The sequence below is a fragment of the Wasmannia auropunctata genome, unplaced genomic scaffold (genome assembly GCF_000956235.1).
Source record: "Wasmannia auropunctata unplaced genomic scaffold, wasmannia.A_1.0 LD335976.1, whole genome shotgun sequence".
NCBI lineage: Eukaryota > Metazoa > Arthropoda > Insecta > Hymenoptera > Formicidae > Wasmannia > Wasmannia auropunctata.
The window spans coordinates 1,291,907-1,308,406 of NW_012026914.1; the positions used below are offsets into that span (position 1 = coordinate 1,291,907).

Here is a 16,500-nt window from a genome sequence, read left to right on the forward strand (position 1 = left end):
TTAAAAAAATGTAAGAGTAAAAATATATACATATATATTCCATACTTCTGTAATAAAGAATTATATCGTACACATCTTTGAACAATTGTTTTATCAATTTTTTTTATTAAGCGTGAAATCTATCTCATCTACAACGATAATAATTTCAACTAAGAATACTCTTCCCTGTTACTAACTGATGATCTCAGGTGCTTTTCACACCCCATCACAAATCTTAACTCTCTCCTCACTTTCTCTCTTTCTGAAAAGAAAAAAAATGTTCTTTCAACCTACCGCTCATTGCGAGGGTTAAAATACGTAAAAAAAGGATGAATAAAAATAGAAAGTTCCCCGGAAGGTCTCATGAAAGTTACTCACAACGAACCCTTTCTAGTGCTACTTCACTCGTTTAACTTTCTCCAGTTGATGTCATAAACAAAGATACAGGTAACTTTAAATTTTTTTACGAGTTTTAAAGATACAAATCGAAACGCCGATGCGCAGGTAAAAAAAAGTTAGCGCGACGTTGCGAGGTGCATATCTGCCTCGAAATAGTTTCTACGATAGCCCGAGTTATCTATAATTAAATGTAATGACAATATAATAACAATTAAAATAAAATGTTAAATAATTAGAGAATAATTATAAATAAAAGCAGTAAGGCAAATTTAACTAGTGATAGTTACACATAAGTGGTCCCTTTGCACTGTAAGGTTATTGCTGAATTTCGAACATATTTTCGTAATCAATTCAAAGGTAACTTCACTTTCAGTTGTCGCCACGGGCGAGGCGCATCTCTTTTCTGAAGATCGCTAAGAAACCGGTTCTTTAGTGTGCAAAGAGTGGACAGCCATAATACCATCATTCGCACAGCGACGCTGAGTGGCCATATTATTGCCTTGTGATGAAGCAAATGCGTGCTACTGACCAATAAAAGATAGCAAGATTTTTCTTTCCGATTATTTTACGAGAATACGAAGACTGTATCAACACGGTAAAAAGTGAGAAAATTAATTATTATATTGGTTAGAAATCGAAGGGATGTACTTATAACAATTAGCCACGGATACATTGAAAAGCATATATTAAAATACATGTAAATATAAATAAAAGCATGTCAATTCTTATTTAATAACCGTATAAAATGTAGATTTAGTAAATTTTTTTAATCAAAACTTTGCGACTTAATGAGCAAGATATTTTACTGTCAGAAGTTAAAAACCGTGAAAAAATAACATGTAATAAAATTTTGCTAAAAGTTAACTCTAAACTCGCTATGGATTTGTAATCGAAAAGAACGTATTACTATTCGAGATACTACACATTCATTTTCATAAATAAATAAAATTAAAGCATAATATCATATTTCGTAGAAGACAGTAATGCTATTCATGAGGCTGATTAGCAAGCGATCGCAATTTATGCTAAAGTTATGGCAGCCGTGATTTGCTTACATCTTACGGAATAGCATGTCGCGAAATCGGATTAACAAATAGCGTAGGAAGGAAGGAGGGAGGTATTACCCTACGACAGATTTAAGCGAGAGGCGCCGTATTTTCTATCTTCCGTCATAACGATACTCGTGCTATAGCGATTGGGAGCTCGAATGACACGCACGTGCGCAATTCCCGATGCAGGATGACCCATCAAATACGTATCGCTCCGGGCCGAGCAGAAAACTCTTGGAGAATGCAGAGAATGCTGATATTGAATTCAGCATGGCCGTTCTCGCCAATGCGGTCCACGGGCTCGCGTCGGTGTACGCGTGTACCTGAATCAGCGACCACACTCACGAATTCCGCTTTTTACGTACGTGTGGCGGGACCGGGCCGCGTTTGTACTGGTGCGAATCAACACCGTTTTTAGCGCGGCCGTGTGCGTCAGTTTGGCACACGTACGTCCGTTGCAGCCACGGGGTGGTTACCGAAGCCCGAAGGGTGGGACATAGGTTACCTTGGCAACCCAGAGGGGAGACCATTCCATCCTCCTGGCGGCATATCACGCAGGAGCAAGCCTAGCACGGCAGCCAGAAAACTCTTGGTTGCATCCTCTCTCCGACCGACTCTAGGAGGGATCCCCCGTCACGTCGGTCTTGGAAGACGGGTGAACTTGATTGCGCCCACTCCATTCGCCATAAATATGGCCCATCGGCGAAGTGCTGGTGGTGCGGGCATTATCAATAATTTCGACAGAGAAAAACTAATGCCGCGCTGTGCCAGAATTATCCGACGAGAATAAAATTGGGCGCTGAGGTGGAGGAGGCTCACCAGAAGCCGAATATTCGTGAAGCGAATATTCATTTTAATGAAACTAACAAAAAAACGTTTTCTGAATATAAAAATACAAAGTATCTCTCAGAGGATATAATGAAAACGTGATAACGCGATTAACAATTTCTTTTACGTACATAATAAAGATATAAAACGTTCAATGCTTCTTTTTACATTGACCGTACCGTAAAAAAATTAAAATTCATGCATTGAACATAAAAGATAGATATCGCTTATCTCCGGAACCTCGCAAAGTGTTAATTAGCGCTCTATCGTAAATGATTCAGAGACAAATAAATTATAGTCAATTGTCAGCGGTCCATTGCCACTCTACAGAAGGGCGACACGATGGGACGCACGCACAGAAATACGCCATTATGGATGGCACAGGCCTGTGTCTAATTACGGTCATATACTAAGTTTAATATCTGCTTTAGCATGCGGCTCGGGACTTGGGGAACAATCGTGGATATTGTGGAAGTTTGTCAGGCTATGTCCGACAATATCCGCACCACTACGCACCCAGATTTCATCAAATCGACCTACGCCATTTTTTTTATATATAGCTACCCAAAAAATTACTCTTTATTTTGCATTAAAAGAAATAACCAGCGTTTATATTTCATCAAATTTTTTCGATGTCGTTCCATTAGACAAGCTAAATGAAAAGATATAGTTATTGGCTTCTTATCCTATAAATAATTTGCAGTCAGCAACCTGCGTTCTTAGATCTACTAAATTATACATTAAGCAGTCCGTTCAATATTGCCAGATGCCCCCAGATGCTTTCGCGTCTACGAACTTATTTAGCGCGATCAATATTATCATCACTATGTAAATGAGCCGGTGTTATTAAATCTTAACACTGTAGCTGTATTATTCCTACGATCGAAGCATCAAGTGCGAACTAAGAACGGCGATATCTGTAACTTATTAACGAGTTACGCACACCAGAGCGCTCTAAAGCGTCATGTGGACCTCATCTGAAGATTAGCTAGTCTCTTAGACGACACGTTAATGTCGCGGTACAAAAAATTGTAGCAAATATAACATGATGACAGTACGTCGAAGAAATGTTAGACAAATTTCGCGATATCACCAACTTGACAACACCTGCAAATCGCGAACCCTCGCGTCTAGATATGTCGCGTTACGGACTAACCCCTCTTTGTTCAACCGCCGGAGGGACCATGCGTGAGCCCCTCAGCGATCCATTCATAAATATCTCAAAACGGCTTAATTTCGCGGCGCTGCGGGCAAATAAAATCTCGAGCCGGTGAAAAATGTAGACAGTTTGCCAGATGAAGGAGAACAGGCGGGAGAGAGAGGAGCAGAGGGACGTGAGAGGAGATACGGCGCAGCCACGACCCACGACTCGCTTGATCGCCGTCTCGGGTCACTGCAGCCTCTGCCAGAACGATAGAGTTGGAGAGGACCGGGTAGGAGGCACGTTAAAGGAAGGGAACGGAATAGAGGTGGAATGTGAAAGAAACGACTGAGAAGAAGAGAGAGAGAGAGAGAAGGAGAAGAGAGTGGATGAGATATGTAAAGGAACGAGAGGGATGGAAAGTGCCTGCAGGAGGAAAAATGCCTACGATAATTCCGTCGTCCGTTCCGTCGCGATTCCAACTCCAGGGCCCGCGATTTATGCGGCTAATCCCCGCACTTTTCTTGCCCACGTCTCGCCCAGTCGCCAGGTATCCGGTTAGACTGTATTTCAAGGCCGTTCACCGATTATTCAGCCTGCACGCCAGACGGTAGATACACCGCCGTTGTTCTATCTGACATTCATTAAACCACAACTTCCCCGCGCCCGCTTCGCGAGCGCCCCGGCGTACGCTGTTGCCGATAGTCGCGGTTATCAGGGACATAAGTCGCGTGAAAAATTCGAAATGGCTGGAATCTGGACGATCTGGGAGACTGGGGTAGTTCGCGTTAACGTTCGCGAAATGTTACACGCGGAGAATTCGCGGACTATGTTATAATTTCTATTCCGTAACCGATAACGCAGAGGTTTTTTTCTGCCGTGCAGCCACGGGAAAGGTTGTATCCCCGATGCTTATTGCCGGACGGCCAGTACGTATCCGATACCACCGCGGGGAAGTGCGCTATGTAAATTTTATGCTGGCTGCTGTTCGCAGGTAATTATTGTAAGCGGTACACGAAAGAGGCCCCGATTAAATCTACTCTAATTTAAAGACCAATTTAAATAAAACGTGTTTTGATTACGTTAGCTTTGATACTTGTAATTGGATAATTTTACAATTTAAATATATTCCTTGTTAAATATCCGAGAGGCTGCTCATTCGAGTGTATCGATGACACATTGCTTTTCCACTTGAAATGTCAAGCTCCATCGCCAATATATCATTACGAAGCAAGAGATAGGTGATTACCTAACTAGACCAACCTCGAAACCAAATTAGTCCGTCATTAAGGAATATTATTTCTGCGCCATAAATTTCGTCGTCAAATTACCTCTCTTAGCATCTCGAAAAAGTTACTAGAAATTCATATTTTGCTATAAGAGATTCTAATATTTTTTATTCCGATGACTCGAATAGATTGTATGCTATTTTATATATTTATTTATTACGTACATATTATCTTATAAAAATTCTTATAAAAACGCTATGTTTGATTAAAAGAGCTAATAACTAATAAGAAACTGTATCTATTTCAAAAAACCAATTTTTTTTAAGATAATGCTATTACGATCAATCTCGAATTAAAATAAATTATTTTCTAATGTATGTATAAATTATTTAGTGTAATCATAATGTTTCTAAGTACGTATTTAGAGTGTTGAGTTAAAAAGTGTCTTTATATTAAAGTATTTTCAATTTACTTTAAATTTTTCACACAAGGACAAGTCTATTTCCTATAGTAGATATTATAAAAATCGTTCTGACAATTTCTCTCTTTTACGTGAATGGAGGCCGAATGACCGAAGCAAACGTCAAAAAGGGGTTATTGTTTTCGACCGCATGTCGCTGCTCGGCGAGAAGAACCAAAATCGCGTATGAAGGCGCGCACGAGGCGCGCGGTTGACATTTAATCGCCTCTTTAGATTTACGACGACCTGGTCCTATTGCCGCTATTACGGCGCAGCAGTCTCTACCAGCTATTTTGTCCCAGTCAGAATGAATGACTGTCCGGTCTACTTGAAGTGACTGCCACTTCTCAGTCCTAAAATCCTTATGCAGCCTCGTTTTTATCATAATTTTTGCGACAATTTTCCTTATTAATAAATTTCTTATGTAACATAGCTAATTACAATAAATTAGGAAAAACCACCTCGAATTCTCATCTAACTATAATAAAGTTAAAATTTAATTATGATAATTGCGTACACATGTAATTCAAGAATATAATTTAACTTTATATTAAATAATATTTGTACGCAATAATAAATCTTTATTACATAATTAATTAAAATGAGTCACTAATTATTAATTATAACTATAAAATAAATATATGCGATATTTTAAAACGACTCTTTAAGAAAAATAACTTTTAACATTTTTAATTAAGCAAAGAGAAAATATTTAAAAAAATACAATTTCCTTAAAATAAAATTTTCGTAAAAATGATTTATTATATAATTTTGTTGTACATTCTATATTGTCTGTCAAATTAATTGTATTATGCTTGACACGATTGCATATTATAAGTTGTTTCTCTAAATTACAAAAAAAATTCAGCGTCATTTACATATACATATGTACATCTCATGTCGTTGGTATAAGGATGAAATAAGCCGATATAACGGAACAATCCAAAGAGTTTTCGCCGATTTAGAAACTGGGGCGTCCTCATGCTCCGATCGGTGACTGCGGTGCGGCCGACCTGACACTGACATTAACCACCGCGAAAGCGATTTATCGCTTCCCCAGTTATCATTATGGAGAAGAGCGGGATACGAGACCCCCAGAATACTTTGCGACCAAGTTACACATGGCATATTTTCTCAATATATACACGTATATATTTAGCAACCTCAACTTACAGTTTTCAAGATTACTTATAACTCTAGGAATTTTATTCAGAATTAATTATTTTGTACATATAAGCTCGATAAATTAAATTATTAAATCGATTAATATTGCGCCATTGTGAGCGCAAACAATCAGAGATTAAACAAATTTTGTTTAGCAAACTTATAGCTTTAGCAAGTTTTTTCTTCTAATTAATTTTTTAAAAAAGTTGTTTAATAAAGAAAAGTGTTTAATAAAGGAGAATAAACATTTACAATAGCACACAAATTTTGGCTGAAAAAACAAATTTTTTTGTCAAACAGTCCAGGTTTGTGGACAGTCAAATTCATATGAAAAAAGTGCATAAATGCTACGTATACGACAAAATGACACGGAGTCACAAAGATGATACTAACACCAACCACCGTGGCTGCAAGTTGGACAGGTGCCCGCGCACGCGTAGCGTCCGTCACGGTCGGCAATAGACTTAAATCCTGATTGGTTGGACAGCTAGTTGGAGACTGTGTGCGAAGTGTACAGGTACGCTGAGGGGAGCGTTTTTGATAGGACAAGGGCAGATATATACATACATACACACATACACAAACACACACATATATATATATATATATTTATATATATATATATATAGAGAGAGAGAGAGAGTATAGCGTATATATATGTATATATACACCGGGTGGTAATAAAGGATTCCGACAAGGATGGATGGTAAGAGGGGGAAGTTCGCTCCATTGTTCCCGGTGGAACCCAAACGCCATCCATAAGGGTGCCTCCCATTATCCGGCACGTATCTACCACACGCACACACCTCAACGCGCGCTCGTGCTCGTACACACGGAGGATACCTCGAGACTTGCCCGCCCTAAGATCGAGTATGAGCGCTCAGATGCATGGCGGGCGGCGGCGCCTTTCACGGGATGAGCAGAATTGTATCTACATGGCGGTCAACTGTGCGGCAATAAGTTTTAATCTCCCACGAAATTATAAAGTCGAGAGGAAATTTATAAGAGAGATCCGAAGTCGGAACGGTCGCGCCGATTTTTTTCGTGCCAAGAATGTGGAAAAATTTATATGCATATATACATATTTTTAATTATGTTGATGGTTAATGCAGGAATTTCTCATTAATCGTTGTTCCCGTTATGAAATTACTAAGAGTGCTAAATTTCGTATGACATGCGTACTGTCGCGTGTGTAATACGAGAATGTAGATAGCACGTAAATATAATTGAGTGCTCGTGAACGAGGTGTGTAAATGTCACAACAGCTTCTATAAAATCGTTAACTCATCCGTATACACTGAAGAATTTCCGGTAACTATCCTACTCATCATGTATGGATAATGTCACACACAGCTGATTCAAACGGGCTTAAAATTGCTGCTGAATTTATTCAAATAAAATTTACTTTGTATTTCAAGAATTTATTGCAATCAAAGGCGTAATTTTTATTGTTCGAGTAAGAATGCCTCGCGTGCTCTAATTGCGCTACACGCATATTAATTTAATTTACCTTACCGGAGAATTTCTAAGAGCCGTTTGGCAGCAGCAGACTTAAAAATAAACACGTTTGGCAAAGCGCCAGGCTCGAAATACGCGCAATCTCATCTGCGGAAGGTGAGAGGATCGATACAAAATAAGATTAAATTTTAATTTTGAAATAAAGAATAAAGTATTAGAATGCTGTTGGAGCAAACATTCCTTCCCCTCTTAAAGCTCATAACGGAGGCTTGCTACCCTCTATATTCTGACTAACGGTCCCCACTCCTGTGTCCGACAGGGCAACAGCGCCAACAGCTACCCCCCCATAGAACCCCCTAAGACTCTAATTACGGCCTTTACGTCCCCACTCTCTTTCTATCTCTCTCACGCCCTGCAGCGCCCTTTCCGACCATTCTCATATTTTCCGACACTCCCTGTGCTACCACACTTCACTACAATCCACCCCCTATGCCATTACATGCAAATGCCACGGTTGTCTCTTTCCGCTAATAAAAGTCGTGCCCGTGCAATTTAGAACATCCGATGTTGGGCCACTATGGCTTCCGAAAGATACAAAACGAGACACGGAATAAGTCTGGAAAGACAGTGATGTCGAGGGTTATTACTCATTAGTAAAGTTAAAACTCAAAGTACAATAGATATACAGAGCTGACTGCATTCGAAACATTCGAACTCGATAATAAAAATATAGTCGATTTTCTTTTAAAAAACGTAACAGTAAGTATGTACGACTGCATTTAATATTATTTCATCAAATATTAAATATTTCAAATTTTCGATCATGCATTAAAAGTTAAAACTAAAAAATTAACCTCAAGAGAAAAAATTATTTAGGATCGTTTACGGATGTTATATTCTGTTTATTTTTTATTGGTATAAATTAACATTTTAAACCATTAAACAAGAGGTATGTTATTGCCAATAAAGTTCAATATATTATTGATATTATCGAAAAGTTTATATCTTAAAGGCAAGTGTCCACAAGGGACGATATATCCTTATATGAGTGTCGTAGTGAGAAATGTTAAGATCCACATAATGTTTAATCAGAGCACGTTGCGGCTTTACGATATTAGCCGGTGTTACGCACCCTCTTTCACCCTTTTCCAACCATCCCCACTGACGTCACTCGACCTGGTAAAATACTTGGTAAAATATCGAGAAACTGTCTAAATTTCCCGGTCATTTTGGACTTTATGACTCTGAGATTACTTTCAAAAATCGCGACTGAATGCATTTGCTTTCCCCATCCAAACATTCTTTTTCTTTTAGAAACTTCAGAGGAATCTTTCAGAATAATAATATAAAGAGTAATGACACATTATTAAATCGCCATTAAATTGAATTTTTAAATAATTTTTTTATAACGCAGAACTTTTAGGTTAATAAAGGACATCGTAATCCTATTCATCATATTAAAATTTGATAGATCTATTAATGAGAGATCCATTAATATCACGCCAGACTTGTTGCTGATGACTTTAACCGATGACAACTCAATCAACAAATACTTACTCGCTGACCTTCCCTTTTATTAGGATGAATTTAACTGACTGCCACAGAAATCCTTGACTTTATTGAGTCTGATGACTTATAATACTTCTATTGAGACTAAAGCAAACGTCATGTATAACTAAGGCATCCAAGACATATAACGTACATAGAAATAATGCGCTCCGATTTTATATGTCGAGAGAAAATATTCATTTTCTTTACGTTCATATCAAATATATCCGTAAGAAAGAATTTTTCCTAAAATATATAAAAAAAATTATTTACGTACAGATCTGAAAATAATTTTGTTGAACCATTAAAATAAGGAAACTCAAGCATGAATAATATTACGAAAAGTTTTGATATTTTTAGCTTACTCAAAATCGGATACTTAATGTTGTGTCTAGGAGTAACCCATAGCTTAGAAAACCATCGCTAGACAAATATACGTACAATAATAGCTGTGAGATGAAAGAATTCGTTCGAGAGCATCGAGCATTCCTGCTGCCGCTCGACGCACGCACTCTCTCATTTTCCTACGCGCTTCGTCGCTACCTCTTGGGGGGGTCCTCCGCTTCAGCTTGGACACATCACACGAACAAAGGAGATTCCGCGCACATGCGCACTCGATTCCTAGCACTGGTAACGATTCTAGCTTCTGTTATAGCCTAGCGCACCCTCCGGTTCCTCTCTCCCTATCTCCTCCTTTCTCTTCTTCTCTTTTACCAGCCACGACTCGGCACAAGGTACCGGGAGTAACTTCTATACACGGCGGAAAAGCAGTGCGCGAATGTGTGAATGTCGGAGGTAGGATGCGCGTCGCAATATTTGGGAATCATACCGAGATGGGCGTACCACGTGCGTACGGATGCAGATTCAAAAGAGAACGTATACACGCTCTCGAGTATATACTATCGCTAATGAATGTAATATAGATGCGGAAATAAAAACATATATATGTCAATATTGATAACAAATAGGTATTATGTAACGCACACGTGGGTATTTCAAGGCTGGATGGCAGCAGGCAAGAATGAGAAGGAATGGTACAGATCGACACGAAAGAAGCTGGAAATGGAGCCTTTAGTTTTTATCGGGGAATAACAGACGTGATAAGCTACATCAGAGGTGCACTACGAAACAGTATGCTGAAGTACTCCGGTGTGATATCTAAATCGAATCGTTCTATGATACTATTCCAACTATTCTTCCTACCGTGCAGCCTCTGGAAACTGCTACCGTCGGAATTTTTAAAAGAATACGATCTATTAAGTATCGCTATAAGAAACATAACGGTCGCTATGTTTAATAAAAACTTAATTACACAGGAAATGAAGACTTGTACTCTAGAAGGAAAATAAGGTGCAACAAATGCAAATTTTGTTCATCCGTGCTAATGCAAATTGATGTACGTCGTAGCGGCTGATTACAAGAGATATATTCATTTCCTTGTAGAAATTGTATCGCAAAGTTACGGACATAATTACGACAGCCTCAGAAACATTCTGTCATGATACATCAGAAGATAACTTGTTCCCGCATTCGCGAGCGCGAATAGCTAAAGGCATTAGATTATATATAAATCGCTTAGGGTAACGGATCGTCTTACAAACGATTGAACTCCAGCGCCTCGTAACAGTAACTCTATCCTGTCGGATGAAACGTACAATCCCCGCTCAAAGGTATCCCATTATATCCCGTTGTGTAAATAATACGTTCGACAAACAAATGTCCGGCTTACTGCTATACAGGCGCGTTTAGCCGCGTGTTAAAATGCAAATTTGCGGACGTGGATTTCTAGCAATTACATACGACGTCGCGCCTGTGACATTAGAGGAAAGTCGTATATATCATTCCGCCATTGGCTACTTCGTGGCATAGATTACACAAAAGTCCCTCGGGACGCCGAATCCCTATATACGTTTCGCCCTTGTCTCCAATCGGCTACTCCCCCTTTTCCCCCATCCCTGCGTCCACGAACTCGCGCCGGTCCTTCCCCTGGATATCCGTGGCTAAAGGTCTATATCGCGCACCGTCAAACCAGCCCGAATTGCTCGTCGTCATGTTATGCAAACGGCCGCATTTTGTTATGATAGCGCCTGCCGGGGGACGTTCTCCGCTGCCGTGTTATGCCTCGCAACGCGGCGCCCGCCGCGAGAAGCTGTGGAAGAGCACGCTCTCTCGGCGGCGAGCCCGCCGGTACGTGGCTGTACTGGGCTTACGCCGCGCCCGGAGATCGTCGAGCACGTTCACGTTTTCTCGTCCGGACAAGATCGTTCCGTATGTCAGCGCCGTACATTTCCGTAACTACGCAGACGACGTTCCTCCCAACGTCGGGCTCGTACGGGCTTTCTCGCGAAAATATGAAACACCTTAAGACCCGCCGACTCCTTTATCTCTCCCGCTTCCCTCAGCTTCGTGTAATGGAATACTCCGAGAGTAGTGATGCGAGTAATGGCATTGGAACGACATCGTCTTAATCTTTGTGTTACATATCGTAACACATTATAAATACGCATGTCGAATTCGTCGTATACGAAATATGAAACTTTGTAAAAATTCTGGATCGAATTCATGGCGGCTACTTCTGGATTGATTCGAAAGGTCGACGCTGCCGAGTGATAAGTATGTATCGGGCACTGTTTGTTTAAAATAATTTAATGAGATTACAACGGCATTCGAGCAGATAATGATATCATTGTTTAGAGTTTCATTTGACGCCATAACACTCCATTAAAGCGATAGTTCGTTCTTTGATCAATGATTCAAAGTTGCGATTCTCTTCGATTTTACTTATTAAATACGTCTTTTTCAAATTATATAAATTAAACATAACACAAAATGATAAATTATTTTAGCTTGTTTGTTCATACATCATAAATTTTTGCATTTAAATAATTTTTGCGCTTATAAATTTGATAAAATTTTTTAACTACTATTTTAAAATTTCATCACAAATAAATATATATTTAGAAGATAAAAATAGAAAGTTTTATACCACTTGTAGTGTCCTATTTTATTACTACTTGATATATGATTGAACAAATTAACCGCTTGTAAAGAAATACGACTTTGGCATAACGAACGAAAATGTATTCATCGAATACATTTGCAGTTATTAATAACCAGCATATAAATCAGCATATAAAATCACTCTAATAAAACTTGAATTATCGCGATAAGATGAAAGCATACTGCAGATATCACTTTGATAATTAAATATTTTTAAAAATTTCCATGAAATGTAAAAATGTATATTCTATTTCATTTTAATTACAAATACTAAATATAAGAAATAGTTTTCGCTTTGTGAAAAATATTGCCTGTTAAATAACGTTAATTTATTATACATTGAACGCGAAGAACTGACAAAACTATATTTCTAACAAGTCAATCATGAACATTATTCATGTGGATTTTAAAATGATACGCGAAAGCTTCATGTAAAGAGTGCAATGCTCTTCTATATTCGCACATATCTTTCGCGTTGTAAAGTCCACAAAAATTCCAATTCCACATACGGATATTACGGATTAGTGCAGATGAACATACTCGTCGTAACTCATGAGAAACAGAAAGATAATGCTCTTGTCATAAATTTTTCTTCCTTCAAATAATTATCACCGTGGCAACGTGACGCATCGGGCAATATCCCCAAACGGTCATGGCCGAACAAATCTCAATTTTTTTCAGACTTTTTATAAATGGCAATCGCGAACGCCCACTACGATATATGGGATATCTTAAATTTAACCGTTTTATCTATGTTTTCTTTGTTTAGGATTATCTTCTTCTTAGTAAAAAGGTTCAGCGTTTATTACACATTTTGTGTTTCCGATATTAATACCTTAACACTTTTACATTCAAAATTAAACAGAAAATAAAGTTTACTATCTATTTATTTCCAAAACTCATTTCTACAAAAGTTTTTTATTTAATCATTTATAATTTATAAAGTGATGGTCCTTCGACCTCTTTGTTAAGATCTTTGCTAAAGGAACGACTTCAAATCTCCAAATCTATCAAAGAATTTGTAAGATAAAAAATAAATCAAATAGTTTGATATTAATATAACATCAAACAGTTTTAAATAATCCATTTGTTTAAAATATAACTGAACTATATAAAATAAAACGCGAATAAGATCATATCCCTGCTGAAAGTGCGCGTGACTGCGCGCCGCCGGAAAGAACAAAGGCACATACAACATTCTTTATAACCCGCATGTTTATATTTTATTGCAATTTAACTTTCACATAAAGAATAAAACGTTTATCTTCGAATACAGTTGCAAACACATTTCTTGCTGTTTAAATAGTCAATAGGAGACAAAACTTAATTCCGAGACTTTAGATATTATAAATGTCAAACATGTATATATGTAATAAAGTTCGCGTGATACAAATAAAGATTATCTATTGCAACAAATAAACTAAGCGATAATATATCTCCGTATATCAGTTGTTTTGATTGCAGATTTATATAGATAGTATAATATATGTATAAAGTATGTGGCCCATACATCACGATTATTATTCAGAATAATATTAAGCGTCAATTTACGCATAATGCAATCTTAAAATTATAACTGATAAATTATAATCCGAAAATTTATTACTTGAAACAAGAAAAAAAAAACTTAATTTAAAAAGTGACATGTCTGTTCATTCAGAATTTGCAACTAATTATTTAAAATTTGGTTACTCGCACGTAGCCGGCAGTCTTAATCAATTCCAGCATAAAAATGCAAGAAAGAAATACATCAATGGAAAAGGGGTATGAATGCGCGTGACGTCCTTTACCGTGAACGTGACGTAGTTGATTTTCGTGTAAGATACGATCGTCAAAGCCTTTACTTTCGCTTGACACAGCATGAAACAACATCGTGATTTACACGCATTGAGAAAAAAATCTTTGATTCTTGCGCTAGCATCGCTTTTCTCTTTCCCTGGATCAGGTAAAGTTTACTGCCTTTACAATAGTGGGAGAAAATGCACACGATAAAAGACGAAAGTCTGAGCGCGAAAAAAAAGGATTTCGGGAAGAAAGGGTTAAAGATGAAAAACGAGTGAAAAAAGGAAGTGTCACATGATTCTCCGTTTCGAAACAGCAATAAAAAAGAAATATGTTAAGTTTTGTATCTAGTAAGGTATAGATTTACGGCGGAATATTGAAGATAAATATTTAAAATTTAAATTCTTTCAAGAATTTAAATTTTTGGCGTATCGATAGGCATCGCGAATAACTGAAAAATTAAAATATATTTAAACATAAACATGTGATCATTAGAAGTATTTCAAAATGTGAAAAATTGTAACATTCTATTCTATTTCTTCCACATTTAAGGCATTCTTAAAAAATATTTTCTTCAGATATATTAACGTATCCTTTGCAATATTTTTATGTTTCGCATAATAATGTGAATTACCATATTGACGCGCCAATGAACATCAAGTAATATTAAAGTCCCTTCGAAAGAAAATGTGGAAGTGTAAACGAAGGTGTAAATTTCTTCCCTTCCTAAAGTTAAGTGTCAGTCAAATCCTCGATGAGCCGATTTCGAATACCTTACATTGTAAGATATCGCTTCGGGGTGGCCATCCGCGTAAATGTACGCCGATATTTGGAATCGACTGGCCTGTCTGAGGATTTGACTGGTGTGATGGCTTCGGCACGCGACATAACGGGGTACGCGCCGCCGCCGTGTGACCATAAAATAAACGTTTGGGGTGGCGCAGGCGGAGGCCAAACCTGGCAGCGTATAAACACTTATATAACGGCAATTAAACTGCTTTTAAGGCCCATAAAACTGCAGTTTCAATAATCTCTGTGACAACACGATTCTGACCTGTCTCTGAAAACGTGGCTTCCCCCGGTGGATGTCAAAAGCGGTCACGCCGTACCGGCGAATGTAAAAATTTCGATCGTTGTCTCCCCCCCGCGCTCTTAAATTTCTCGATCGACTGCGTCCCCCAATGTCTAGTTTTTACGACCCGCTTTGTACCCCCTCAACCTCCGATTTCGCACGCCTCAAAATACAAATGTTACATGTTTCCTTGCATCTAGACTTTATACTTTTCCCACGGCAACGTACCGCGCCGAGTTTAGAACTCGGTAAGGAAAACATATATTAACGGTGTATCGAGATGAGATCAAATAGAAAAGTGGGAAGCGGCGCGTGAGATCGCGGTATAAAGCAGAATTCCAGATGAAATTTTCCGGATAAAATTTCGATGGGAGCTATTCTTTTTCTAGCCGAATGCCAGATACCTGCTGGATGCTGATGCGACCCAGGCGAGGGAGGAAACGTTTACGTGTGAGAGACGGGGAGAGCCGACGAGATCGGAGGCGGGGGAATACGAAGAGAGGTCCAGGTAGGGGAGGGCGGGGGCGATGAAATGGGATAATACCGACGCTGCAGGACGCGGCAGCCATCATCGAATGCTAATGAGGGGTTGGCGGCTTTTGGGGCAGTGGACTCTACCCGTAGAGTGGTGCGCCGTTGTCGGCGGATCGGCCTGATTATAAATTATACATTATCTCCTGCTAGTCCCCGTGTACACACCATAATCCAGCTAGACATTTGCAGGCCTCTGAACCCCCAATGTCAGAATATGTTCGCGTATTCGCGTACCAGAGACAGATTAGAAATTCGTACGTCGTCCACGCTGACAATTCCGTTCTCGATTACCACATTCATCGCCACGTTAGCCAGCATAATTTTAATTTTAGCTGAACGTGAAAGAAATTCCCGAAAATTTTCGTGTTCTTGAGATTTCGTTTCGTTCTCAAGCGCGAAAGTAATCGTGGCTCCCGAAAGAATTTTGTATTAGTTACAAGTGAAAATGTAAAGCCGTTCTATCGCATCCGCGACCCATTATCGATGTGAATAAAAAAAGAGTTCGTCAAAATCAAATCTCGAAAATAAGTATTACAGTATTGCATTCGTCATGCACATTATATGAAAGAAACACGAGAATTAAATCTATTATTTTTAATATCCGATACATAACGCAATTGACAAAGAATACAATTTCTCATGGAAAATAAAAAAAAGATACAGTGAAGTTCTTTATGTGTTTTTCGAGAAAAATGCTGAATAATAAATAAGATAATGTAAATGTTTATTTGGGTCTCTCCGTTCTTTTTTTTATCACATCTTACGGGATACTGTATCTTCGTTTTTAAATCTTCGAACAAATTTTAATGAGATACACGGACGACCTCGAAAGGACAAGTTAAAAAAAAAGCCGATTC

The 16,500-nt window shown here is 38.4% G+C and overlaps 2 protein-coding genes across 6 annotated transcripts in view; both read right to left on the bottom strand.

Moving 5' to 3' along the window:
- Positions 1-16,500, bottom strand: part of LOC105454753 (homeobox protein abdominal-A homolog) — a 112,144-nt gene that overhangs the window by 88,169 nt on the left and 7,475 nt on the right. The window lies entirely within an intron of this gene.
- The window catches only part of LOC105454750, a 255,227-nt gene that overhangs the window by 79,445 nt on the left and 159,282 nt on the right, over positions 1-16,500 (bottom strand). The window lies entirely within an intron of this gene.